Source organism: Vulpes lagopus, chromosome 11 (genome assembly GCF_018345385.1).
Source record: "Vulpes lagopus strain Blue_001 chromosome 11, ASM1834538v1, whole genome shotgun sequence".
NCBI classification, from domain to species: domain Eukaryota; kingdom Metazoa; phylum Chordata; class Mammalia; order Carnivora; family Canidae; genus Vulpes; species Vulpes lagopus.
The window spans coordinates 85600381-85627234 of NC_054834.1; the positions used below are offsets into that span (position 1 = coordinate 85600381).

The 26854-nt window shown below is 41.0% G+C and overlaps 1 long non-coding RNA gene across 2 annotated transcripts; it reads left to right on the forward strand.

Moving 5' to 3' along the window:
• Window positions 1–3893: 3893 nt before the first annotated feature.
• LOC121471427 lies at window positions 3894–26854 on the forward strand. Of its 2 annotated transcripts, none has more exons than XR_005982685.1 (3): window positions 3894–4177; window positions 25540–25747; window positions 26688–26854. It is a non-coding gene; the product is annotated as an uncharacterized LOC121471427 (long non-coding RNA). The 2 variants fall into 2 exon arrangements; XR_005982686.1 differs by having other exon boundaries at window positions 25540–25650.

Sequence of the window (26854 nt, forward strand, 5' to 3'; positions counted from 1 at the left end):
GTTTAGGGAATTTTCCAAGAACGTAAAGTTAGCTCCTTAAAAAAAAAAGAACCATATTCAGTAGTTATCTCTGGTAATCTGGATCCTCTTGAGACTATAAAACCAATGAATGAATAAAAGAATCAACCAAATAACCAATCATGGTCTGGAAATAAATCAGAGGCTGAGGAGAATAAAGAATATTTATCATTTTTCAATGGGGGGGGGATGCATTTCAGATTTCCTTTGAAACAGAAAAGTCCTGCTGTTAGAAAATTGAAAAATTTTCAGAACTAAGTACTGAGGTAGGGCGGGGGTGTGTGATGTGTACTGAGGCAGGAAGCGGGGGGGGGGGGGGGGGGGGGGGGGGGGGGGCAGGGGAAAGATGTCGCTGGCCCTGTCTGGGGTTAAGAGACAGGCTGCCCTCTTACCTCATGGCCAAGCAGCACTCTCGTATTTCCAACCCGGCGGGGACGATAACAGTATGCCTTCCTTCCTTCCTTCCTTCCTTCCTTCCTTCCTTCCTTCCTTCCTTCCTTCCTTCCTTCCTTCCTTCCTTCCTTCCTTCCTTCCTTCCTTCCTTCCTTCCTTCCTTCCTTCCTTCCTTCCTTCCTTCCTTCCTTCCTTCCTTCCTTCCTTCCTTCCTTCCTTCCTTCCTTCCTTCCTTCCTTCCTTCCTTCCTTCCTTCCTTCCTTCCTTCCTTCCTTCCTTCCTTCCTTCCTTCCTTCCTTCCTTCCTTCCTTCCTTCCTTCCTTCCTTCCTTCCTTCCTTCCTTCCTTCCTTCCTTCCTTCCTTCCTTCCTTCCTTCCTTCCTTCCTTCCTTCCTTCCTTCCTTCCTTCCTTCCTTCCTTCCTTCCTTCCTTCCTTCCTTCCTTCCTTCCTTCCTTCCTTCCTTCCTTCCTTCCTTCCTTCCTTCCTTCCTTCCTTCCTTCCTTCCTTCCTTCCTTCCTTCCTTCCTTCCTTCCTTCCTTCCTTCCTTCCTTCCTTCATTTTTGGTTGCAAGTGGCTGAAATTCAAATCAACTGATCTTTTTTTTTTTTTTTAAGATTTTATTTATTTATTCATGAGAGACACAGAGAGAGAGGCAGAGATGCAGGCAGAGGGAGAAGCAGGCTCCATGCAGGGAGCCTGATGTGGGACTGGATCCTGGGACCCTAGGATCACAGCCTGGGCTGAAGGCAGACACTAAACCACTGAGCCACCCAGGGATCCCATGTCAACTGATCTTAAGCATAAAATGATATATGGCTTCTCATAGGTTGTAAGGGTACTGAAGGTGAAGGGTACTGAAGGTTGTAAGGGTACTGAAGGTGAAGGTACAGAGGTGAGCTCATGAAGATACAGTAGCTCATAGAACTTTAGGTACCAGAGTCTCAGAGACAAGAACTATGGACTCATTTCTTGACTCTTGCCTCTGCTTGGCCTCATTTCACCGCTTGGCCTTCCTTCCTTCCTTCCTTCCTTCCTTCCTTCCTTCCTTCCTTCCTTCCTTCCTTCCTTCCTTCCTTCCTTCCTTCCTTCCTTCCTTCCTTCCTTCCTTCCTTCCTTCCTTCCTTCCTTCCTTCCTTCCTTCCTTCCTTCCTTCCTTCCTTCCTTCCTTCCTTCCTTCCTTCCTTCCTTCCTTCCTTCCTTCCTTCCTTCCTTCCTTCCTTCCTTCCTTCCTTCCTTCCTTCCTTCCTTCCTTCCTTCCTTCCTTCCTTCCTTCCTTCCTTCCTTCCTTCCTTCCTTCCTTCCTTCCTTCCTTCCTTCCTTCCTTCCTTCCTTCCTTCCTTCCTTCCTTCCTTCCTTCCTTCCTTCCTTCCTTCCTTCCTTCCTTCCTTCCTTCCTTCCTTCCTTCCTTCCTTCCTTCCTTCCTTCCTTCCTTCCTTCCTTCCTTCCTTCCTTCCTTCCTTCCTTCCTTCCTTCCTTCCTTCCTTCCTTCCTTCCTTCCTTCCTTCCTTCCTTCCTTCCTTCCTTCCTTCCTTCCTTCCTTCCTTCCTTCCTTCCTTCCTTCCTTCCTTCCTTCCTTCCTTCCTTCCTTCCTTCCTTCCTTCCTTCCTTCCTTCCTTCCTTCCTTCCTTCCTTCCTTCCTTCCTTCCTTCCTTCCTTCCTTCCTTCCTTCCTTCCTTCCTTCCTTCCTTCCTTCCTTCCTTCCTTCCTTCCTTCCTTCCTTCCTTCCTTCCTTCCTTCCTTCCTTCCTTCCTTCCTTCCTTCCTTCCTTCCTTCCTTCCTTCCTTCCTTCCTTCCTTCCTTCCTTCCTTCCTTCCTTCCTTCCTTCCTTCCTTCCTTCCTTCCTTCCTTCCTTCCTTCCTTCCTTCCTTCCTTCCTTCCTTCCTTCCTTCCTTCCTTCCTTCCTTCCTTCCTTCCTTCCTTCCTTCCTTCCTTCCTTCCTTCCTTCCTTCCTTCCTTCCTTCCTTCCTTCCTTCCTTCCTTCCTTCCTTCCTTCCTTCCTTCCTTCCTTCCTTCCTTCCTTCCTTCCTTCCTTCCTTCCTTCCTTCCTTCCTTCCTTCCTTCCTTCCTTCCTTCCTTCCTTCCTTCCTTCCTTCCTTCCTTCCTTCCTTCCTTCCTTCCTTCCTTCCTTCCTTCCTTCCTTCCTTCCTTCCTTCCTTCCTTCCTTCCTTCCTTCCTTCCTTCCTTCCTTCCTTCCTTCCTTCCTTCCTTCCTTCCTTCCTTCCTTCCTTCCTTCCTTCCTTCCTTCCTTCCTTCCTTCCTTCCTTCCTTCCTTCCTTCCTTCCTTCCTTCCTTCCTTCCTTCCTTCCTTCCTTCCTTCCTTCCTTCCTTCCTTCCTTCCTTCCTTCCTTCCTTCCTTCCTTCCTTCCTTCCTTCCTTCCTTCCTTCCTTCCTTCCTTCCTTCCTTCCTTCCTTCCTTCCTTCCTTCCTTCCTTCCTTCCTTCCTTCCTTCCTTCCTTCCTTCCTTCCTTCCTTCCTTCCTTCCTTCCTTCCTTCCTTCCTTCCTTCCTTCCTTCCCTTCCTTCCTCCCTTCTTTTCTCCCTCCCTTCCTCCCTTCCTCCCTTCCTCCTGCCCTTCCTTCCTTCCTTCCTTCCTTCCTTCCTTCCTTCCTTCCTTCCTTCCTGGTAAACTCTAGCTGATGGTAATTCAGAACCACACTTTGTGTTATTTAGGGGTTTTTTTATGCAGAAATGCAATGCTTGGACATGTCAGGAACTTAGCAAAGAAAAAGAATGTGCCTTTTAAAAAATTTAGTACCCCAAATTTGGAACCCAGAAAATTGGAATCTATGAAGAATGCACATCTAAATCTTTAACTTGGCACCTCTAGGGGGTTGTGGGCGGGAGCAGGGTGGTGGTGGGGGGATGTAATTCAAATACCAGCCTGGAGGAATCATTTCGATTACGATGTAAGAAATGGAAGAAGTTATTGTAATGAGGTCAGTTCTGGTCCTTATGTTATTAGCCGACCAGTGAGGACGCAGACGGGGTGGAACAGAAATTAATTAGAGTATTATGGGGGCTTTACAATCTAAGGTATTCAGAAACTTAGCAAAACTAGGTCTGTGTTCTTCAAAAAAAGATTATAGAGAGACCTTATTAAAGCACAGAAGGCTCAGCTATTTAAGATGGTGACATACATAGAGGCAGGAATGTGCAAAGAGAAGCTGAAAGGCAGCCAGGCCCTGAAGGAATTTCAGTGGAATTTCTTCACCGGAGGAGTAGTTAATAAATAGAGCAGATTTCTAAGGGCAGAAACTAGAGCAGCTACTACAAATAGTTTTTTTTTTTTTTTTTTTCTGTTAAAGGAAGGGAGTGATAGGAAGTTGGAGAGGAAAATGTTGAAACAAAGAAAACAAGCCTTTTAGCTGGCAATCCCGGCCACCTCTCATGCAAAACTGTCTGCTCCCACCACTGAGAACGGTGTATCACTTAATAATCATAAAAGCCCCGGTGGAGCTGGCCTGGGTGGTAGTGCTAGAGCCACGCTACCTATCATCAAGAGACGCATGTAATATGATACTTTTCAAAAGTCTGAGAGGCCATTTGCTCCGTCTTGCTGCCAACGTGTCTGCTATTTTGCATGGCACAGAAGGACAGAAAGGAAGGCTAGAAAATCCTTTTGTGCTCGGGGATGGCCTCCTCCTGCTTTGATGCTAGGCTGTTCCCCCTGGTCTGAGGCACGAGGCCTTCTCTGGGGCAGTGTTGTATACTGAGCGCTGATGAATCCAGGCCTCGGATTTTTTTTTATTCCTACTCTCCTCAATCAGGTAGGTTGGGATGGCTACCAGCTCATTGTGCACAAGGGTTTTTATTCTTCAGATCGTCAAATGGTGGCGAAAAGAGAATGGAGGTAAGTGTGTGTATCTTTGGGCCAACATATCTGCAGCTTCATCAATATGCAGATTCCCTCCGCCTCACCAGTCAAAACCATTTTTTTTTTTTAAACCAAGACTCAACTTGGCAAAAGTGAACTCAAATTTGCCAATTGACTTGTGGGGTTGGAGCTGTTATCTGTTATTGCTGTTAGCAGTTCTCGATGTGGGTCCCTCTCACTATCCATGAAAACTCCAAGAAATATTTACCGAAAGCCTGGAGATTTCATGGCAGAAGGATTCATTCAGGGCACCAGCCCCTGGGGATGGCAAGGCTGCAAGGCGTGTGAGAGGACTGGCGGTGCCACACAGCAGCACTTCCCACATCGTGGGCCTCATGATCGCCTGGGCTGTTTGTAGAGCATCAGGCTCCCGGGCTCTGTGCTCAGACCTACTGAAATAGAATTCCTGAGTTTGGGACCTGTGGATCTGCATTTTTTGTTTCTCTAGTCACACAGATGATTCTGAGACACATGGGCCTGAAAGACTGGGCTGTGTAATTTGAAGGGGAAGCCATGGCAGGGGCTAGGAAGGAAAACCTAAAGATATTTGCTTTCATTTCAGCCAAAAGCGTGCCGGGAAGGGCATGGCAGGAGCCACAGTGGGTCCTGAGCAGCAGCAGGAGGACCAGGCAGGCAGGGCACATAGGAAACTGCAAGAGTCTGTGCAGAAGTAGACTGGGGCCAAGACAGGCGAGCATTGGGGGGGTTTAGTAGGGAATATAAAATAGGTGATGAACAGAACATTCTGATATCGTGTGTGTATTGCAGATCATCGTTTACAAATCTGGCGGACTCCTACTCAAAACAATCCACTTGCACACTGAAGGAAAGCCTAGAGAGTGAGCTAGACCCCGAGGAATTGAAGCTTTGGCTGGGAATCCCTCCTGCAGTTCCGTTGGCTGGCAGAGGGCACGGTGCCCTGGTCAACAATGCCCTAGTCTGTATCAGTGGAAGAGAGGGATTCCCGTCAAGGAGCCCAGGATGCACTTACTAAAAGTAAGGTTATAGAATGGCATAGATGGGAGGCAGCCAAAATAAACCCTGCCCTCAACCAAAAAGCATGCAAACTAAAGAGAGGCAGCCTCACTAAGTGAATAGCCAGCAATCAGAGGCCCTCCAGTAAGCAGGATGGGGGCCAGAGAAAAGTCCAGAACTTCATAGGAACGGGGCAGAAAGAGACAGAGTTAGCTGGAGGGCAGGTACTCTGCAGTGAAAGGGAGACCTGTCATGTTATGCTGCTTATGAAAGATCCGGGGGCTGGCCTCTGCTCCCCTGCTACTGGCCCCTTCCCAGTCTGTGATGTTCCATTCTGTGAGCCCCCTCCGGGCAGGGGTGCCCTCTGCTCTGCAACCTCCACTTCTGCTTTGCTGCCCGCTGAGACATACTGTTCGACCCCCTTCTTCCCTCCTCTGCCACTGGATTTCTCCCCCCGCCCCCGCCCCAAGTTTCCATGGGAACTGTTAAATTGTCAAGGGTTCCACTCTCTTGTCTATTCCCCTCTGGGTCAACCTCGCTAGACTTAGGGGCCCCCATGGCTTAGGACAGCTACGCCAGCAGCACGGTTGGTTAAATAGGCCTTTGTGGATTGGCCTGGGAACCATACCACTATGTATAATAATTTTTTTCTATGGGGAAATTCTTTGAGTTCCAAACACCCCATTGACTGGTGACCTTTTAGAACACAACAGTCCTATCTGGGCTCCACAGTGGGGTGAGATCACTCGGAGTTGTCAGAGCCAAGCTGGGAACAGCAAACCGAGTCCAGGCCAGGCTGGGGTTAGATAGTGAGTTCAGAGTGGAGGGATTTCAAAGACAAGTAGAGATTTGAACTTCGAAGTATAGGGATGACTCTCAGATCAATCTTGCTGGGTTAGGGGTCGGGCGGGGAGAGGGTAGATGAGGTGACAAGCAAGCCAGGTGAGGGAAACCAGCATGAGTAAAATGTGCCATGGGGCTAGAGATGGAAGGTGGCCGTGCCTCTGTTATCACGCCCCCCCCTCATGGGGCCTGAATGCTTTGAAGTGGGGAGCTTGGCTGCTGTTCCTTCACTGAGCAAATAAAGTACAGTCCCAAGGGATCTGGGGGCAGAGAGGGCTTATCAAGAGCAATGGTCTTGGGTTGTTGCTAGTTTCTGTCGGTACCATTTCCTCCCCCCCCATCCCTCAGGCTCATCACCCAGATTCCCGGGGGCTGCCCTTTTCTATCCCGGATCCTCTCTCTGTCTTCCCCTTCACAAATCTCCTCAGTGCAACAGCACCACCCTTCCAGCCTCTGCCACCAGACTCCGTGCGGGCCCCATGGTGCTGCTGGGCTGAGCTGCAAGGTTGCACTTTGACTTCAGACCAACTCCTTTACTTCTGCAACGGATCTCATCACCTCCTGCCTATTTGCAAGTGGTCTCTCCCTCTCCACCATCGCCACCCACTGGAACATTAATTAAAATAGAAACATGTAGTGTCTTCCACTTAGAAACTAGCCATACCTTGACTCCACGTTTCTCCCCAGCTTCCACCCCATTTCTCTGCCCTATTATAGCAAACTCTGCAAAAGAGTTGGTCTTCTCAGTTGTTTTCTAATTCTCCTCTCATTTTCTCTCACCTCCTTTCAGGTACAGCTTCATCGAGATATAATTCCTATACTATAAAATTCCCTCACTTAAAGCAAAAATCACTCAGTAATTTTTAGTGTATTCACAGAGTTGTCAACCATCACCACAATCAATTTGAGAATATTTTCATCACTCCAAGAAGAAATTCTATATCCATCCGTTTCTACCTATTTTCCTCAATTCACTTCCAGGCCGTAAGCAATCCCTAACCTACTTTCTATCCCTATAGTTTTGTGTATTGTAGACATTTCATATAACTAGAATCACATGATTTGTGGTCTTTCGGAAAAGGCCTCTTTCACTTAGCATATTTTTATTTATTTATTTATTTATTTATTTATTTATTTATTTATTTTTTCACTTAGCATTTTTTTAAAGCTCATCTATATTGAAGCATATATCGGTACTTCATTTCTTCTTATGGCTGAATAATATTCCATTGTATAGATACACCACATTTTCTTTATCCATTTGCCAGTTAATAAACATGTGGTTTGTTTCTGCTTTGTGGCTTTTATGAATAATGTCGCTATGAACACTCCTAACCAGGTTTTTGTGTGAGCATAAGTTTTAATTTCTTTTTCACTTCTCAAGGTTTTGTGTGGATGAATAATTTACATACCTAGCAATGGAATTGCTGGGTCAGATGATAAATCTATATGTTTAAGATTTTGAGTAACTGCCAGACTGTTTTCCAAAGTGGCTGCACCATTTTACATTCCCATGAACAATGCACAAGGTTCCAGTTTCAACGGTTCTAGTCAAAACTTGTTTGTAATCTGTTTTTTCATTATTGCTCTCCTAGTGAGTAGGAAGTGGTGTTGATTTACATTTCCCTGATGGCTAATGATTTTGAGCATCCATCCATGTGTTTATTGGTCATTTGTATATTTAATTTCGGGAAGTGTTTATTCATATGCTTTGCCCAGTTTTTAATTGGGCTGTCTTTTTCTTATCAAGACTTCTCTATATATCCTAGAGACAAATTCTTTTTTTTTTTTTTTTGACACAAATTCTTCATCAGATACATGATTGCCAAGTATTTGCTTCCATACTGTGAGTTGTCTTTTCACTCTCTTAAATGATGTTTTCTGGAGCAAAAAAGTTTTTAATTTTGATGAAATCCAATTTATCTCTATTTTCTTTTGTTGTATACTTTTGGTGTCACATCCAAAAAAAGCTATTCCTTGATGCAATGCAATCAGATTTATTCCTATGCTTCTTCTAAGAATTTTATAATCTTTGATCCATTTAGTTTTTCACTTATTTTGAATTAATTTTTGTATATGGGGTGAGGCAGGGGCCCAACTTTATTCTTTTGCATAAAGATCCTATATATAGTGGAGAAAACTATAATGTTGAATAAAAGTGGTGAGATCAAGACATCCTTATACTGTTCCTGATCCTAGGGAAAGAGCTTTCAGCCTTTCACCACTATGTATCATATTAACTGTGGGCTTTTTGTAAATGTCTTTCATTTGATTGAGGAATTTCCCTCTATGCCGTTTGTTGAGTGTTTTTAATATGAAGGGGATATTGAATTTTGTCAAGTGCTTTTTCTGCATCTATTGAGATAATCATATGGTTTTTATTTTTTATCTACTGCTATAGTATTGTGCAACATTAATTGATTATCAAATGTTAAACTAAACTTACATTGATGAGATAAATCTCATTTGGTCATGGTGTACAGTCATTTTTATGTGTTGCTGGACTCAGTTTGCTAGTATGGTTTTTGAGGATTTTTGTGTCTATATTTATAAGAGGTCTGTATTTTTCTTTTTCTGTGTTATCTTTGATTTTGAAAAAAAGTCTCATGGAATGAGTTAGGAAGTGTATATTCTTCGATTTCTTGGCAGAGTTTGTGAAAGATTCACATTCATTCTTTTTTAAGTGTTTGGTATAGTTTGGGCCTGGACTTAATTATTTGTGTTTTTTGACTACTAAAATCAATTTTTTTACTTGTTAGAGGTCTGTTCGGATTTTCTTCTTCTTGAGTTTTATTCATTTATGTCTCATTAGGAATTTGACTTATTTATCTAATTCATTGGCATATAGTTGTTCATAGTAATTCCCATAGTTCTTTTTATTTCTATAAGACTGGTAGTACTAATCATTCTTTTGTCCCTGATTATACTAATTTGAACCTTTTCTCTTTTTGCTTGGTCAGTCTAGAGAATGTGCCAGTTTTGTCCTTTTTAAGGAACCAACTTTTGCTATAATTGATTCATTTCCTGTCTTTATTTCACTCTGCTCTAATTCTTATTATTTCTTTCTTATTGCTTGGTTGGGGTTTAGTTTGCTCTTGCTTTCTACCCCCACACTGTTTAAAAGTAGAAGGTTAGGTTATTGCTTTGAAATCTTTCTTCTTTTAAAAGGTAGGCACTTACATGGGTGCCTGGGTGGTTCAGTCAGTTAAGCTTCTGACTCTTGATTTCAGTTCAGGTCATGATCTCAGGGTGGTGAGATCAAGCTTAGAATTGGGCTCCACCCTCACTGGGAGTCTGTCTTTCTCCTTCTCCCTCTTCCTCCACCCCTACCTCTCTACTTTCCCACTCCCCCCACCCTACCCGTACTGCTCATTCTCTCTCTCAAATAAACAAATATGTCTAAAAAAAAAAAAGTAGGCACTTTACATGGATAGATTTCCTCTAAGCTCTGTTTTATCTGCATCTCATAAGTTTTGGTATGTAATATTTTCATTCAGCTCAGAGTATTTTCTATGTGATTCCCTATGGAATTTCCTTTGTGATTTTTTCCCTTTGACCTATCGATTATTTAGCACTGGATTGTTTAATTTCCACATATTTGGGAATTTTCCAAATTTGTTATTGATTTTTAATTTCATTCCAGAGTGCTCTGAGAAAAAGCATTAAAGCATTAAAAAGGATTAAAATATTATAAAGGAATTTTAATCTTTTTAAATTTTGATGCTGCTTTATAGCCTACCATAGAAAGTTCTACGTGCACTTGAGAAAGTATATATCACTATTGTTGGATATAGTGTATTACAGATACCTATTGAATTTAGTTGGTTTACAGTGCTATTCAAGTGTTCTGTTTCCTTGTTGATCTTATGTCTAGTTGTTCTACCCATTACTTAAATAGGGACATTGAAATCTCCAGCTATTATTGTTGAATTATCTATTTCTACCTTTAGTTGTGTCAATTCTTGCCTCATATATTTTGGATGCTCTCTTTGGTGTGTATGTTTGTAATTGTATCTTTCAAATGATTTGACCTTTTTTAAAAATTAAAATATTCCTCTTTATATATAGCAATGCTGTTTTGTTTTTTGTTTTTAGATTTTATTTATTTATTTATGAGAGACACACAGAGAGAGAGAGAGGAGAGAGAGGCAGAAACACAAGCAGAGGGAGAAGAAGGCTCCATGCAAAGAGCCCGATGCGGGACTCGATCCCAGGTCCCCAGGATCAGACCCCAGGCTGAAGGCGGCACTAAACCGCTGAGCCACCCCGGCTGCCCAGCAATACTGATTTTTAAGTCCATCTTTTCCTGATATTAATTGTCAGCTTCCTTTCTTTTTTTTAAAGTAAACTCTGTACCCAATGTGGGGTTTAAATTCATAACCCCAAGATCAAGAGTCACATGCTCTACTCACTGAGCCAGCCAGGCACCCCTAATATTGCCAGCTTTCTAATGATTGTTGTGTGCATGTTATATCTATTTCTGTCCTTTTACTTTCAACCCACTTATGTTTATTTTTTTATTTGAAAATATTTATTTTTTTCCAAAATTTTTATTTAAATTCTAGTTAGTTAACATATAGGATAATATTGGTTTCAGGAGCACAATTTAGTGATTCATTACTTACATATATCACAAGTGTTTATCACAAGTGCCCTCCTTAATACCCATCATTGATTGAGCCCATTCCCCACCCACCTCCCTTCATCATCTATCAGTTTGTTCTCTATCCCTAAGAGTCTCCTCTAGTTTGCTTCTCTCTCTCTTTTCCCCCCCTTCCCATACGTTCATCTGTTTTATTTCCTAAATTCCACCTTTGGGTGAAATCCAGTGGTAATTGTCTTTCTCTGACTGACTTATTTTGCTTATTAGAATATATTCTTGTTCTATCCATATCATTGTAAATGGCAAAATTTCATTTTTTTTAAGATTTTATTTATTTATTCATGAGAGACACAGAAAGAGGCAGAGGCACAGACACAAGCAGAGGAAGAAGCAGGCCCCATGCAGGGAGCCCCATGTGGGACTCAATCCTGGGTCTCTAGGATCACGCCCTGGGCTGAAGGTGGCGCTAAACCACTGAGCCCACCCGGGCTGCCCAAAATTTCATTCTTTTTGATGGCTGAGTAATATTCCATTGATTATATATACCACATCTTCTTTATCCATTCATCAGTTGATGGACACTTGGGCTCTTTGCATACTTTGGCTATCTAATGTGTGCCTCTGGAAGATAGCATATACTGGATAGATAGCATATACTTTTTTTGTCTTATTCTTCCTTTTCTACCTTCTCTTGTATTAAGTAAATAGTTTCCAGTGTAGCATTTTAATTCTTTTAGCTATTTCTCATATATATATATTTAGTTATAATATTTAGCTATTTTCTCAGTGGTTGTTCTAAAGTTTACCATATGTATCTTAACACTCCCATTCTCTCTTTAACCTACTCTAAGAGGTTTTGCATACCCATTCTATCACTGAAAATGCTCATCAAAGAAACATATTTTTAAAACCTATAATAAATTTTCATCTTACTCAACTAGCATCTGATCCAGTTGAAACTTAAATACCTCTCCACTTTCTGCATTGTAACTGCTCTAATATAAGCCAAAATATTCCTTTATCTGGAATCCTGTAATCATTTCCTTCCACTATTTCCTCCCACAGCATATTCACAGAGCAGCTAGGGTGATGTTTTTTAAAAAGTCAGGTAATGTACCTTCTATATTGAACACTAACTGGCATGGCAGGCTAGTTCTTGGTGGGAGGCCTCTGATACTCCCCATGTATGCTTCTTTGTAAGTTGCTTGAGTGTCTTTATAACATGGCATATAGTTTTCTCCAGAATGATTGACTCAAGAGAGAGGGGAAACACAAGCTGTCTTTTTTATGACCTAGTCTCAGAAGTCACGTAGCATCCTTTTATCACATTCTATTTATTAAAATCAAGTCCCTAAATCTGGCCTGCATTTGACAGGAGAAGAATTAGACTTCTCTTTTTGAAGGGAGAGGTATTACAGAATTTACAGACAACTATAAAATCACCACAATTTGTTCCTCATATTCTTTTCTCATCTCCTTTCTTTACCCTCTTCCTTGTGTACTCAACCACAGCCATGTTTGTGTTTACTATTCTTAAAACAGGACAGGGATGTTGCTACTTCAGGACATGCACATTTGCTGGTCATTCCACCTTAAAGAGTTTCCCTCCAGACTGCCATATGACTCATTTACTCACCCTTTATATCCCTGCTCATCATGGAGGGCTTTCCTGACCATTGTAGCTAAAATAGCATTTTTTCTCCTTCTACCTCTCTCTCTATCTGTTTTATTTTGCCTCGGTTTTTTTCAGAGTTCATATACATTCGTACATACCTACTCTTCCCGCTCTTAAATATAAACTCCCTGAAAGTCCGGATTTGGTGTTTTTTATTCATTCCTCTAAACTCATTGCCTTGAACATTTGCCAGACACATTGTAGATACTTGATACATATTTTTTCATTGAATGAACACATTGAATTACTCTGTTCATAATTATCTTGGTGGACATATTTACCACATGATAGGTACATGTGGGAATATTTGGGGGAATCACATTTTCAGTAAAGTAATTGAGAAGAAAAGATTGTATAGGTGGCTTTGCTAACAACTTTTTTCTTGAGTCTGGTCAGTATCTCTTTTTATATACTTACATGGCATTTTATCCAAAATTATAGCCATAGGCCTTCAAATAACTTATCAGAAAGTTAATTCTCAAATTTCCAAAAGGCTTTTGGGATTGATATTAAATTGTAGTGTTTCACCAAAGCATATATTATATAATCATTAAAAGCATCATACTTAAAAATTTTTTCTTTCCACAAGCTCCCTTAATGAGCATTCGACAATGAATGATGCTTTGATAGATAAGATAAAGTGAATTAGCTCCCAAATTTTAAAAATGTACAGATGTATGCTCAGTTAGAAACATTTTCATCTCAGTTAGAAACATTTTCATCTCATTCCAATTTCTGGGATCAAATCAAATCAATAACTTTTTGGTATTATTTTGTTTTTTCATCTAAATTAGGTATTGAGTAAAAAAATGTAAATTTGATATCCTTGGTATTTGCCTCTCTGGAAGCATTACCATTCTGCTTCTTTTAGGAAAAGTAAAACTTTGTGCTTAGCCTCAATGACTACTCCTTAGACATTAGTATTCTCTAACCATTTTAAAGAAGTTTTAAAAATCACTCTATGATATTAAGCACTAACATTTTTTGGTCCTTCTTAGGGCTTGAGTGAGATCTTGTATCTTAGAACAGCTTTCTATATCTTGGCCTTTTTCTATTTCAAATGAATTATATTTTTGGTCAATAAAAATTTGTGTCAATTTGAACATTCTTTTGAAATAAACGTATTAGCCTATATGGTCTTCATTTTCTTACTCTTTGCTAGCCAAAACTGAAAGAAAATGTGATAGTCCTCTTAACAGAGTTGTAAAGAACACTGTAATGCTAACCATGCATTATCAAGTTAGAGGATGAAATGTATGTATGGTGTGTGTGTGTACATAAATATAAATAGGTATCTCCCCAATGGTTTCAAGGACATTTGCTGCTGTATTGGGTTACAAGTAACAAGAAGCATAAAACAAAAAGGGTGTATTATTGTGTGGATATTCAGGGACATCTCACAGACCCCGAAGTGTAAGAAGAGATAAAAAACAAAATAATTGGAAATGGATTGGAAAATTAGGAAGTCTTCTTCATCTCTAATCTTTGCTTCTCTCAGGAGATGTGTCTTATTCTTCTCTTTCCGTAGAATAGTTTTAGCTGTTACTCTAACATGGTGGATGGAATATGGGTGACCCAGAGTTCCTGAGTTACAGCATCTCCATCCATCAGACCGGCCTGGAATTCCTTACTCTCAATTCCACGTCCTCAAGAGAACGAATCTGATTGGTTAGGAGTCTGCTTTTTAGCCAATCAGCTCTGCCCAGGTGTGTGCAGTGAAGACAGGCCTTCTGGGGAACCCCCAGTCAGTGAACTGGAACCCCAGTCAGTGAACAGGGCAGGCATTTTCTAGAGAAAAGGGGGTAGGCAGCAATCCATCTACTCCTGCTTTTCTTTAAGTTTTCTTTTTAAAACTTGAGAAGTGGCCCTATATATAATGATACCATGAGATTAATTTTAAAATTAAGCACTTGCCCTAAGCAAGCAGATTATTACGCAGGCTAATATTGATTGAAGGCTCTCTTTCTGCCCATTCAATCATCAAATGTCACTGATTTAAAATCAAACTCAGTTTACTGTATACTCCCCTGTGTGACTGCTTCCTAGTGCTAGCTGATGTTTGTGGAGTTTGGCCCATGTGCTGAGCATATAGCTCTCTGCAAGACACTTAACATCACATTTAGTCTTCATAATTTCTTATGAATGTAAAACTGGGGCTCGAAGCAGTTAAATATCTTATCTAAAGATACAATCCTAGGTCATGGGTTGGAATTCTAACTCTTGTTACTATCTTTGATCTCTTATTTACAATTAGTAAGGGATAAAACAATAAGCTAAATGGTACCATGAGGCACATCCAGAAGATGGGACATTATATAGGACAGCTAGTCTAGTCTCTTTAACAAAAGGATGTCATTTAAAAAAAGAAAAAAAAGAGAGTGCTACATTAAAAGGATCTGATGAGACATAGGGAAAAAAAAAATGCAGTATGTTGTCCTGGATTGAATATTTATTTAAGTAAATCAACTTTAAAAAAATTGTAAAACACATTGTTGGGTCATTGGGGAAATTTGAGTATGTTTCCAGAATTAGACAAGAAAAAATTTACTGAAATACTTGTCTGAAAAAGCAGACTTTAGAGCTAGGTATGATCTTATTTTGATGAAAATAAATATGTGCATTTAGAATGGGATCTGGAAGTATTTACTTTAAGGAGTTATAGTGCTGATTTCTAAGCAGTAGAAATATGATATTTGAATTTTTTCATATGTGCTTCTCTGTATTTGAATTTTTTTCACATCACACACGTACTACTTATGCATTAATAAAATGTGATTTAAAAAAAAAAAAGAGAGTGCAAGCACTGGATTTAGAATGTCTTGGTTCTGGTCCTGGCGCTGGTACTGATTTAATACTGTGACCTTGGGCACATTATTTACTTCTGTAAGCCTTGCTTTTCTTTTCTTTTTTTTTTTAATAATAAATTTATTTTTTATTGGTGTTCAATTTGCCAACATACAGAATAACACTCAGTGCTCATCCCATCAAGTGCCCCCCTCAGTGCCCGTCACCCATTCACCCCCAACCCCCGCCCTCCTCCCCTTCCACCAGCCCTAGTTCGTTTCCCAGAGTTAGGAGTCTTTATGTTCTGTCTCCCTTTCTGATATTTCCCACACATTTCTTCTCCCTTCCCTTATATTCCCTTTCACATTATTTATATTCCCCTAATGAATGAGAACATATAATGTTTGTCCTTCTCCGATTGACTTACTTCACTCAGCATAATACCCTCCAGTTCCATCCACGTTGAAGCAAATGGTGGGTATTTGTCATTTCTAATGGCTGAGGAATATTCCATTGTATACATAAACCACATCTTCTTTACCCATTCATCTTTTGATGGACACCGAGGCTCCTTCCACAGTTTGGCTATTGTGGCCATGCATCGGGGTGCAGGTGTCCCGGCGTTTCACTGTATCTGTATCTTTGGGGTAAATCCCCAGCAGTGCAATTGCTGGGTCGTAGGGCAGGTCTATTTTTAACTCTTTGAGGAACCTCCACACAGTTTTCCAGAGTGGCTGCACCAGTTCACATTCCCACCAACAGTGTAAGAGGGTTCCCTTTTCTCCGTATCCTCTCAAACATTTGTTGTTTCCTGCCTTGTTAATTTTTCCCACTCTCACTGGTGTGAGGTGGTATCTCATTGTGGTTTTGATTTGTATTTCCCTGATGGCCAGTGATGCAGAGCATTTTCTCATGTGCATGTTGGCCATGTCCGTGTCTTCCTCTGTGAGATTTCTCTTCATGTCTTTTGCCCATTTCATGACTGGATTGTTTGTTTCTTTGGTGTTGAGTTTAATAAGTTCTTTATAGATCTTGGAAACTAGCCCTTTATCTGATATGTCATTTGCAAATATCTTCTCCCATTCTGTAGGTTGTCTTTTAGTTTTGTTGACTGTATCCTTTGCTGTGCAAAAGCTTCTTACCTTGATGAAGTCCCAATAGTTCATTTTTGCTTTTGTTTCTTTTGCCTTTGTGGATGTATCTTGCAAGAAGTTACTGTGGCCGAGTTCAAAAAGGGTGTTGCCTGTGTTCTCCTCTAGGATTTTGACGGAATCTTGTCTCACATTTAGATCTCTCATCCATTTTGAGTTTATCTTTGTGTATGGTGAAAGAGAGTGGTCCAGTTTCATTCTTCTGCATGTGGATGTCCAATTTTCCCAGCACCATTTATTGAAGAGACTGTCTTTCTTCCAGTGAATAGTCTTTCCTCCTTTATCGAATATTAGTTGAGCATAAAGTTCAGGGTCCACTTCTGGGTTCTCTATTCTGTTCCATTGATCTATGTGTCTGTTTTTGTGCCAGTACCACACTGTCTTGATGACCACAGCTTTGTAGTACAACCTGAAATCTGGCATTGTGATGCCCCCAGCTATGGTTTTCTTTTTTAAAATTCCCCTGGCTATTCGGGGTCTTTTCTGATTCCACACAAATCTTAAAATAATTTGTTCTAACTCTCTGAAGAAAGTCCATGGTATCTTGATAGGGATTGCATTAAACGTGTTAAATTGCCCCAGGTAACATTGACATTTTCACAATATTAATTCTGCCAATCCATGAGCATGGAATATTTTTCCATCTCTTTGTGTCTTCCTCAATTTCTTTCAGAAGTATTCTATAGTTTTTAGGGTATAGATCCTTTACCTCTTTGGTTAGGTTTATTCCTAGGTATCTTATGCTTTTGGGTGCAATTGTAAATGGGATTGACTCCTTAATTTCTCTTTCTTCAGTCTCATTGTTAGTGTACAGAAATGCCACTGATTTCTGGGCATTGATTTTGTATCCTGCCACGCTACCAAATTGCTGTATGAGGTCTAGCAATCTTGGGGTGGAGGCTTTTGGGTTTTCTATCTAGAGTATCATGTCATTGGCGAAGAGGGAGAGTTTGACTTCTTCTTTGCCAATTTGAATGCCTTTAATGTCTTTTTGTTGTCTGATTGCTGAGGCGAGGACTTCCAGTACTATGTTGAACAGCAGTGGTGAGAGTGGACATCCCTGTCTTGTTCTTGATCTTAGGGGAAAGGCTCCCAGTGCTTCCCCATTGAGAATGATATTTGCTGTGAAGCCTTGCTTTTCTTAAGCCCGAATGGGCACTGATCTTGGGATACCTTCATACAGTTACTGTGAGGATCAGAGAGATGACAAATGGAAAGTGAATAACACAAAGTCCATTACCTAGTCATGGCCTAAAAAATGTTAATTGTTATACTATGTGCAAGTGTCACCAACAAACATTTAAATATAACCTTTATCTAAGAAAATAAGAGATCAAGACCAGAGTCTGGCTCTGTGCTGGGTGCAGAGCCTGCTTAAGATTTGGTTTCTCTCTCTCTCTCTCTCTCTCTCCCTTTCCCTCTGCCCTTCCACCCTTTTCCCTGCTCACATGTGCACACACACTCTCTCGGTCTAAAAAAAGAAGGGAAGAAAGAAAGAAAAGAGAAAGAAAGAAATCATGGCTTTGGGGCATATCGAAGCATATTATAGAGTGAGACGTCCATGAATGGGTCTCAGCTTAATATGCTAAGGGCCTTTCTTTATGGCCTAACTGCATATCATATAAGTGGCCTGAACCAAAGCACACTCTGTTCCTAATGGTCTGTGGGATTCAGACACATGCCAATGCATGTAAAGCATCTGATGAACTCGGGGGTTTATCCAAAGCATGCTTCTCTTCAGTACCCTTAATCATGCTTCTAAGGTTTAAATTTCACAAAAAAGGAATTTAACCATGACAAGGGCACTACTACTTACTATTTATATTACAGAGCTGCACCATCTGTCTTAAAACCACAATTTTGTAAATTGTTTTTGATGACATATCGTAGGATTGCCCTGTATATGTAGTTCATGATGAAACCCTTCAGTGAGTCCTCTTTGGTTGAATCGAAATCAACATATTAATGACTTAAAGCAGAAAGGCAGCATCCACACTCTGCTTGATGAATTAGGGATGCAGATTGCAAATTTCATGAGGTGAAGGTTTGTTTCCATTAGACTGACATCCAGAATCTGCGTTATTATTTTAGATCACCTTGAGTCAGGTAATCTTAATTGTCCACATGCCAGTGAAGGCCTTCAGGAGTCAAATCAAGTTCAGAGGAATTATTATTAGTTCCACATCTTACCATTCACTCTCTTCACTTCTCTTCATCTCTTACCAAGATGTCCTGGTAAACATCAACAAAATATAATTCAATAATATGTAGAAATAAATGTAAGATGGATCTACTAATGGTTAAAAAATGGTGGTGAAGAAATTTTGTCTGTCAATCAATTAATCATATCAATATCTTAACAAGACAACAAAAGACTAGAAGAAGCGGGGATACTTCAACCTTAAAGAAGAAATGGGGCAGTGGTCTTCTGTATTTGTTTAATTAACACCAGTTGCCCTAACATTTAAACCCTGAAATCCCAATAATTTAACCCAATACAAACTTACTTCTTGCTCCTGTCACAGTCCATTGAAGGATTCCCTGGTCAGCAACCTTCCATAGGTTTAATCAAGGATCCAGGCTCCTTCTATGTTACATGGTCCTCACAATGATTTAATATCTACTTTGGGGGGATCCCTGGGTGGCGCAGCGGTTTGGCACCTGCCTTTGGCCCAGGGCACGATCCTGGAGACCCGGGATCGAATCCCACATCAGGCTCCCGGTGCATGGAGCCTGCTTCTCCCTCGGCCTGTGTCTCTGCCTCTCTCTCTCTCTGTGACTATCATAAGTAAAAAAAAAATTAAAAAAAAAATATCTACTTTGGTCTGGAGGAAGCTTCTATCATGTTCTGTGGGGAAGAAATAGACATGAACTATATGAAGGCGGATGGGAAATATGGCCTGTGGATGGGAAGGCATTGAACAGCCACACTATAGAAAGGGAACACAAATGTGGGAGGTCAGTTAAACTTCTTTGCTTCCTTTTCCTTCTCTGCTACCTTTTAGGAGCAGATGCCTCCCATGTGGAGGTGGTAGTGATGGTAAAGCCTTTTGTGGCACGTCAGTAGTACAGTTTCAGAAGGCCCAGTTAACGATATGGTTATTGACATCACCAAGCATTACCCAATAAACATTTGTTAAGAATCTAGTATGTGCCAGATTCTACTGGGTACTAAGGAAGAGAAAGATGAATGGACTTGGTCTGAAAGAAAAGTGAGGAGACAAATACACGCATAATTAACATTAATTGAAAGTGAGATAAAAGTACCACAACTTGAAGTATAAATCAAAAGGGTTAGTAAATGCCAACCAGGAAGACATTAAATCTTGAATAGTGAGCAGAGAAACCTGATCTCCATGCAAGATGCTGTTTTACTTAAGACCTACTCCCAACTCAGGTAGAGATTGTTGAAATAATATGACGATCACAAAAAATGAAAACACACTCCAGGCTCAGGAGGAAGGGGGCCTTCAGCAGTTGAATGATGGCAGAGGCCCTCTGATTCCTTTTCTTTCTGCTTTTCTTCATCCCTCTCTGTTTCTGCTAGCTTCCACTTTCACTTGGCCTTGTAGAGTTGCCGGCCTTAGCCTGATAGAACTTTTTGGGTCTAGTGTTCAGTATCATTCTATGCAGACCCTATATTTTGTAAAGAACCTGATGGGCAGCTAATCAGCGATAGGCTGGCCTTGGGTCACCCATTGTTTTGTTGAGGAAGCATGAGTGTGCAAAAAGGTGGGATCGCATGGCCGTTGAGCTGCTCCTTGCAGGAATTGTGATAGGGGCAAGCATATTAACTGCCTAATATAGGAGGAAATGTGTAATTCAACATTAAAAGACATACTGAATTTCAAATGGAGGGTGAAGGCTAGAGGACATTTTTGACTTGGGCAGGGTATGAACAAAGGCAAGAAAGAAGTCTAGTCCAAGTATATTTGGGGAAGAATTAGGTGGTGTCTGGAGTGATAGAGGTATAGCCAAAAGGTAAAAAGCATAATGCTCTCACGGGTGATATGAGTTGAGTATTAAGCAGGATTTCTTCATGGGTAACTTGTCATCTAGCATCTTAATGGTCACAAAAAGCCTCTTGGTATGGTACGGTTCACTGTAAGAGAAGGAAGTGTAGTAGAGTAAAAAGAAAAGTATCTCAAGCTTTCAAATCAGGCAGATCTGGGTTCAAGTCCTGACTCTGCCATTTTCTAGCTGTATGTCTTGGGCAGGTTACTTAGGTACTCTAAACCTCAGTTTTCTGGGCAATGTGATTTACTGTTGGCTAGTACTCCGAGGTATGGCATAATGACTGGAGGGGGTGTGGATAGGCTATGTGTCCATTAATCTGTCAGGACAGTGGCATAGTCACTACGGAGTTATCGGAATGTCATCCTATTCTTAGGTTTGTGGTAAGAATTAAATGGCGTAACACTTGTAAAATGCTTAGCAAAGTGCTTGGCACATAGCATATAGTCATTACACATTAGTTTTTGTAGTTTTTTTCTTTCTTCTATTTCTCTCTGAAAATTTTTTTTTTAATTTTTTATTTATTTATGATAGGCACACAGTGAGAGAGAGAGGCAGAGACACAGGCAGAGGGAGAAGCAGGCTCCATGCACCGGGAGCCCGACGTGGGATTCGATCCCGGGTCTCCAGGATCACGCCCTGGGCCAAAGGCAGGCGCCAAACCACTGCGCCACCCAGGGATCCCTCTCTCTGAAAATTTTAAATCTTCAATATGATGATGATAGCTTGAATTGGAGAGTCTTTGAACTGGCTAGTTGTATGAAGACTATCTAAGACACCTCAGCAGCATCCCCTTTCCTTTCCTCCCCCTTCCTACCCCCTCTAACCCAGCACATATAGGTAAGGAAACTCCTCACTGCTGTATCAGAGGGATTAATCTTTTCAATAATGACTCTTGCCCAAGGTTATGGATGTAAATTCTACAGTTGCCCAGTCATCACTCCTGAATCTTTTAATACCTCAACTACATACTGAGTTTTTAGAACTTGGTTGTATTATCTTATTTTAGTGATTCCTTACTTTTGCAGTTGACAGAGGACAAACTCATGGATAGACTTTAGATAGGCTCACATCATTATGATAATAAGCTGTCAAGGGGGAAAAGATGTCATCAGGAACATCTGGTGTTACCTTCAGAAGAAGCTACTAATAATTAATTTCAGTCAAGAAAGAGAAAATGGAATCTGTGATAGGCCCAGCCTACAAATAAAGCAAGAATGTGGTCCTAGATTTACTCAATTTTGTAGATTAAAAGGAATCCAGTAATTTTGAATTTCTGAGCATGAGTATACTATCTGGAGTGTAAAACAAAACAAAAAAATTCATAGGCTTTTGAATTCTGTGGTTGTAACCCTCACGGTTTGCAGTGAGAAGTGATCCTGGTAATTCCTGGTGCCCCTATTATTGTGGGGGGATGATTAACAGTATTACATAGAAAGTATCATATTGCCTCCTTTTTTAAAACCCAAGAGGGGGATCCCTGGGTGGCGCAGCGGTTTGGCGCCTGCCTTTGGCCCAGGGCGCGATCCTGGAGACCCGGAATCGAATCCCACATCAGGCTCCCGGTGCATGGAGCCTGCTTCTCCCTCCGCCTGTGTCTCTGCCTCTCTCTCTCTCTCTCTGTGACTATCATAAAAAAAAAAAAAAAAAAAAAAAAAAAAAAAAACCCAAGAGGTTTGAATATTCTTATTGCTACAGCTTGAAGAAGAATGCTGCTCTTATACAGAGAATACTGATTCACAGCAGTCTTTAGCAAGAACAAGATATAAAATTTGAAAGATAATGCAAAAAACATAAGTCCCCTTTCTTGCACTTGGGACCCTCTCTACTGCCTTTGAGCAGAGATGAGTGGAGTAAGAGAACCAAGTTCAAGGTCAGTAAGCTGCAGGCCTGTGGACTCCTTGGTGTTCTACGAGAACCCAGCTTCTTCCCACTCCCTCTTTCTGTTCCACCTACATTTTGATAAGTCTCTATTGAAGTGAGAGCACTTATTATGCTCCTTGCCCCAGGCACAGAGCTCTTAGGGTGACAAGGAGCTGCAACATTACTTTGTCATTCTCAAGAACTGACTAGACCATCAGACTAGTACATGTCAGAAAATGTAGAATGAGGGCAACGCAGAGGTCTAACAGGGATGCCAACTGGACCAGAACTTAAACTCTCTGGTTAAGATTATCATGAGTTCCATAGTGAGGCAGAACTGGAGACTGATTCCAGAATCACTCTTTCTTACAGTGTAGTGTATACAAGTGTGTGAAGTAAATGGAATGGAATTCTCATTACTGACTGTGGTTTCGTCGTTTTTAGTAAGTCCTTCAGTTTTCTTCATCCCAAGATAAGATTTAAAACCCTAATTGTTTACTTGTGATTCCTGAGTTGTTGTATGTACCTGACCTTGTAATTCAATGTTTGGATGCCCCGAGTGAGCCAAACCAAGCGAGACATCGACAGACTGACGAATTTACGGGACTTATTTCAACACTAGTATGTGACTAGTACATTAAGAAGATCAATAATCACTATTTTCTTGTTTTTGACACTTCATCTCACGATGTTGGGGTTGGGCATAGTCAGGTGCAAGTGCAAGAAAGTGGAGCCACTAACTGCCTAATATTTAAGAACTGTGTCGTCCATAAAGCACAACTACACAAAAATTGATTGCAAAGCCCTTGCTCTTGAGAAGTGCCATGATTACCACTAAAGGTGCCTCTAAAATTTGTGCTGATTGTAATTCTCTTTTAGCTTCTCTTCTAGAAAGGAACCAAACCCTATAATTATGTCCCTCTAAAGAAGTTTATTACTAATCTATTTTCTGATCTTTATTACTGCAAACTTGTCTGTAAATCTGCAAGGAATATCGTCAAATATCTTTACCCTCAGGCCTTTTTCTCCAAAGATTCCAAATCTTGTTATGCCACCTCCACTGGAAATTTTAGTGTTAGAAGACTTCCCTGATCCATGTGCTCATGCAGATCAAACTGTGATTAACTGTGTGGAATCCCACGTAGCAAATCTTAAAATAGACATGGAGGAGATAGAAAACCATCCCGGGGAATTCAAGTCAGTCAACATGATTTATCATTCATAAACGATCCCTTTTATGGTAACCTGAGAGTTATTCTGGAAAATAATTATTATCTTCTTTTTTAAGCCCCAATACTCACAACACATTCAGGAATTATTTGTGTGGAGGCAGAAGCTTTAGCTCTTGATGGTGAATTCTGATTTTTATATCACTCATTGTAAGGAAGAATGGGATAAATTGATTGGCAGATATGCCAAAGGCATTTGTTTTTCAACACAAAAGTGAGCATGAACTCCTGATATTTGATTGATTATTGATCATCGCATAACAGGAATTTGAATGATCATTCAAATTTGGGGGAGTTTGATGATGGTATCCTGTGTTTCGAAACAGCTAGCATTTTGAATTATGTAATCCCAGGCCTCTGCATGAAAAAAAACCAGTGTTATTTGCAACATACAGATGACAAAACTATCTGGTAAAATCTTTGCACTTACTTCAGGAGGCCCTACGGAGTGATAAATGTAGGATCCCTACTAGGGTTTTGGTAGTCGTTGGTGGGGACTGGGAAGGACAGCCCTGCCCATTGTGGAGCAGTGTTGCTCGACCCTAAGTGAAGGACCAGGATCTCTGCTGTAAGTAGTAGCAGGAGCAGCGGCCATAAGAACCATTGTGAAATTAAGAGAGAGACAGGCCTTTCCCTGTTCTGAAGCGTTACATAAGCACCTTGGATTCCATGACGCTCAAAGGAGAGGCTTCTAAAATATGCCACCCCACCCTGATGAGGGAAACTTGGTGTTAGAATTAATTTAATTTAAAGATCAACACATTTTTGGAATGCTTCTTGTTCCCAAGTATTATCGGGTGAATCCTATACTCTTTACACAAGATAACAATTTCTTTTTTAGAGAAGTTACACAATCTCTCTTTGTAGGCTCTGTATCAGAGCATTCTCTTATTTTTAGTTGTAGGATTTGTGCTGCAGAGTTATTTATGGATAAAAACATCATTATTTCGTAGACTTCTATTTTTACAATTCACAAACACACTTCCATTAATTCTTACTTCAGTTTTCCAACTTTGTTGGCTTTTTCTTTAGACTTCCTTTTCAAAGCTGGCTTTAAACAGACCAAATTTTTGTGTTAATCTCTGTCTATTGTTCAGTAACAGGGGTCATTAATTCACTAATAGCATTGGAGAGGTGCTAAAGTTTTTCAAAACTGCAGATTGACCTAATTAATGTCTTTTCTGAATTGTGCTAATTCCCCCATTAACCACTCTGGGGCCTCTTAAAACTCCCCAGTCTCTGCTGCCATCTATTCAGAAGTGTTACGCGCTTAGAACAGGTTGTGATTGCCTTGATTATTTGTAAAATAGCAGTGTTTTTAAAATGTTTGCAAAAGTGTTTTCCTTCTTGTCATTTATTGCTTGGGTTATTCACTTATAACTCTCACTTTTACTTTGCCAACTTTTAATTGTCTTCCATTATGCTTTCCTGTACTCACCGAGGTCTGCCTACCACCGCCACCCAGCAGCTACTATTACTCAGTGATTGACAGTGAAGAGGATTAAGCATAGGTCTAGATCAGAAATATTCTCAGAACGACACTGATTAAAGATAATTATTTTGCAGAAAGAAGAGACTAGAGATTAGTGCCAGAATCATTGTATAGCTTTCATTGTTCATTATCGGGGACCATGTGTAGTAAGCCGTATGTACCGACAAGTTGTTTTGTCATTTCTGTGCCATATGTTCCTGGAACTATAGCTACCTGTGGATCTTGAGATGGGGGTGCTGATATTAATACTTGAGTGATGAGGATGTGAGCATTAAGTAAGCAGCCTTTTGGCAGAATGAGGACTTAAAGCCCATTGTTGTCCGTGTGGCTTCTGTGCTACACAAGTACATAGATAACACAAACCGCTCTTTCTTATTTTATTTTCTAACGTCGTGCTTAGTCACAAAATGTGATTTCATTTTCACATGCCAGACTTTCTCACCTGCGTGTCAATCAATTCTGTATTGGCAGCTAAGGACTGAATAAAAAAGCGGAAGGAAACATAAACCTCGTCTAAGAAAAATGCACATGTCCATTTGATGATTTGTTTGATAAATAGTCTAGATTTGGAGATGACTGTTGGTTCCTCAACATTGTTTCTCATCTCTGTCCTCTTTGTTTTACAGAGTGCTGTATTAACCGTGTTTCTGATGTTTTGACATCTGGTGCCTTGCTGACCCTGGAGAGACCATGCCTCCGGGGCCAGCCAGTTCCTGCAGACAGTGAACAGCTGGCCTGTAAGTGAGCTTTTCATACACAAACCAAGTCCGGCGCCCACAGGCCCAGCTACCCACCTGGGATGGTATTCCTCTATCTTAGTCATCCCAGGACCAGGTACTGAAATCCCAGAACCTGCTGAAATTATTCAAACTAGCCAATCCTAAACCTGCTTAACCTGTCTTGCCGGTTGCTTCCTATAGAAACAACAATAAAGGCTCTTGTCCACATTTCCCCCTTGCTTCCTCTGCCTCCTGATAGGCCTGTGCTTCCCTGTGTGCCCCCTGAGGTATAGCAGGGCCTGTAAGTATAGTAAGTATCTTTTTTTTGAAGATTTTATTTATTTATTTTAGAGAAAGAAAGAGAGTGCAAGTGGGGGGGGGGAGGGGCAGAGGGAGGAGAGAGAGACTCTGTGCTGTGCGCGGAGCCCAATGCAGGCTCGATCCCAAGATCCTGAGATCATAACCTGAGCTGAAATCAATAGTTGGACACTTAACTGACTGAGCCACTTACATGCTCCAAAGACTGTCTTTTTAATGGTGGCATCCTCTGATCTGCTGGCCTCATTAGAGCTGAATACGGATAAAACTTCCATTTTACAACAGGTACCTATTATCTTAAAAAATAATAGAGGATTTAATCACATTAATCTTCATGATCTAATTCCTTCCCTTTCTACCCTCTACCTGCTAGCATGCGTTGGAGGACAGACATTTTGTTTCTTTGGTGTACTGATGGATTCTAAGGGTGTCGAATGGTGACTGGAGTAGAGTACATGCTCAGTAAATGTTAAATTGAACTAACTACTTACTTGATTTCTTTTTTTTTAAAGATTTTTTAAAATTTATTCATGAGAGACAGAGACAGGGAAAGAGAGAGAAAGAGAGAGAGAGAGAGAGAGGCAGAGACATAGGCAGAGGTAGAAGCAGGCTCCTTGCAGGAGCCCCATGTGGAACTCAATCCCAGGACCCCAGGATCACAATCTGAACTGAAGGCAGATGCTCAACCACTGAGCCACTCAGGTGTCCCTTGATTTCTTTTGTCATCTTTTCTCCAGAGCTGCTTTGCAGAGACTAGCCAAGTTGTGCCTATTGCAAGGATCGAGCAAAGAAGAAATTCTGGAGATCTGAGTGGCTCAGCAGTTTAGTGCCTGCCTTCGGCCCAGAGCATGATCCTGGAGTCCGGGATCAAGTCCCACATCCCGCTGCCTGCATGGAGCCTGCT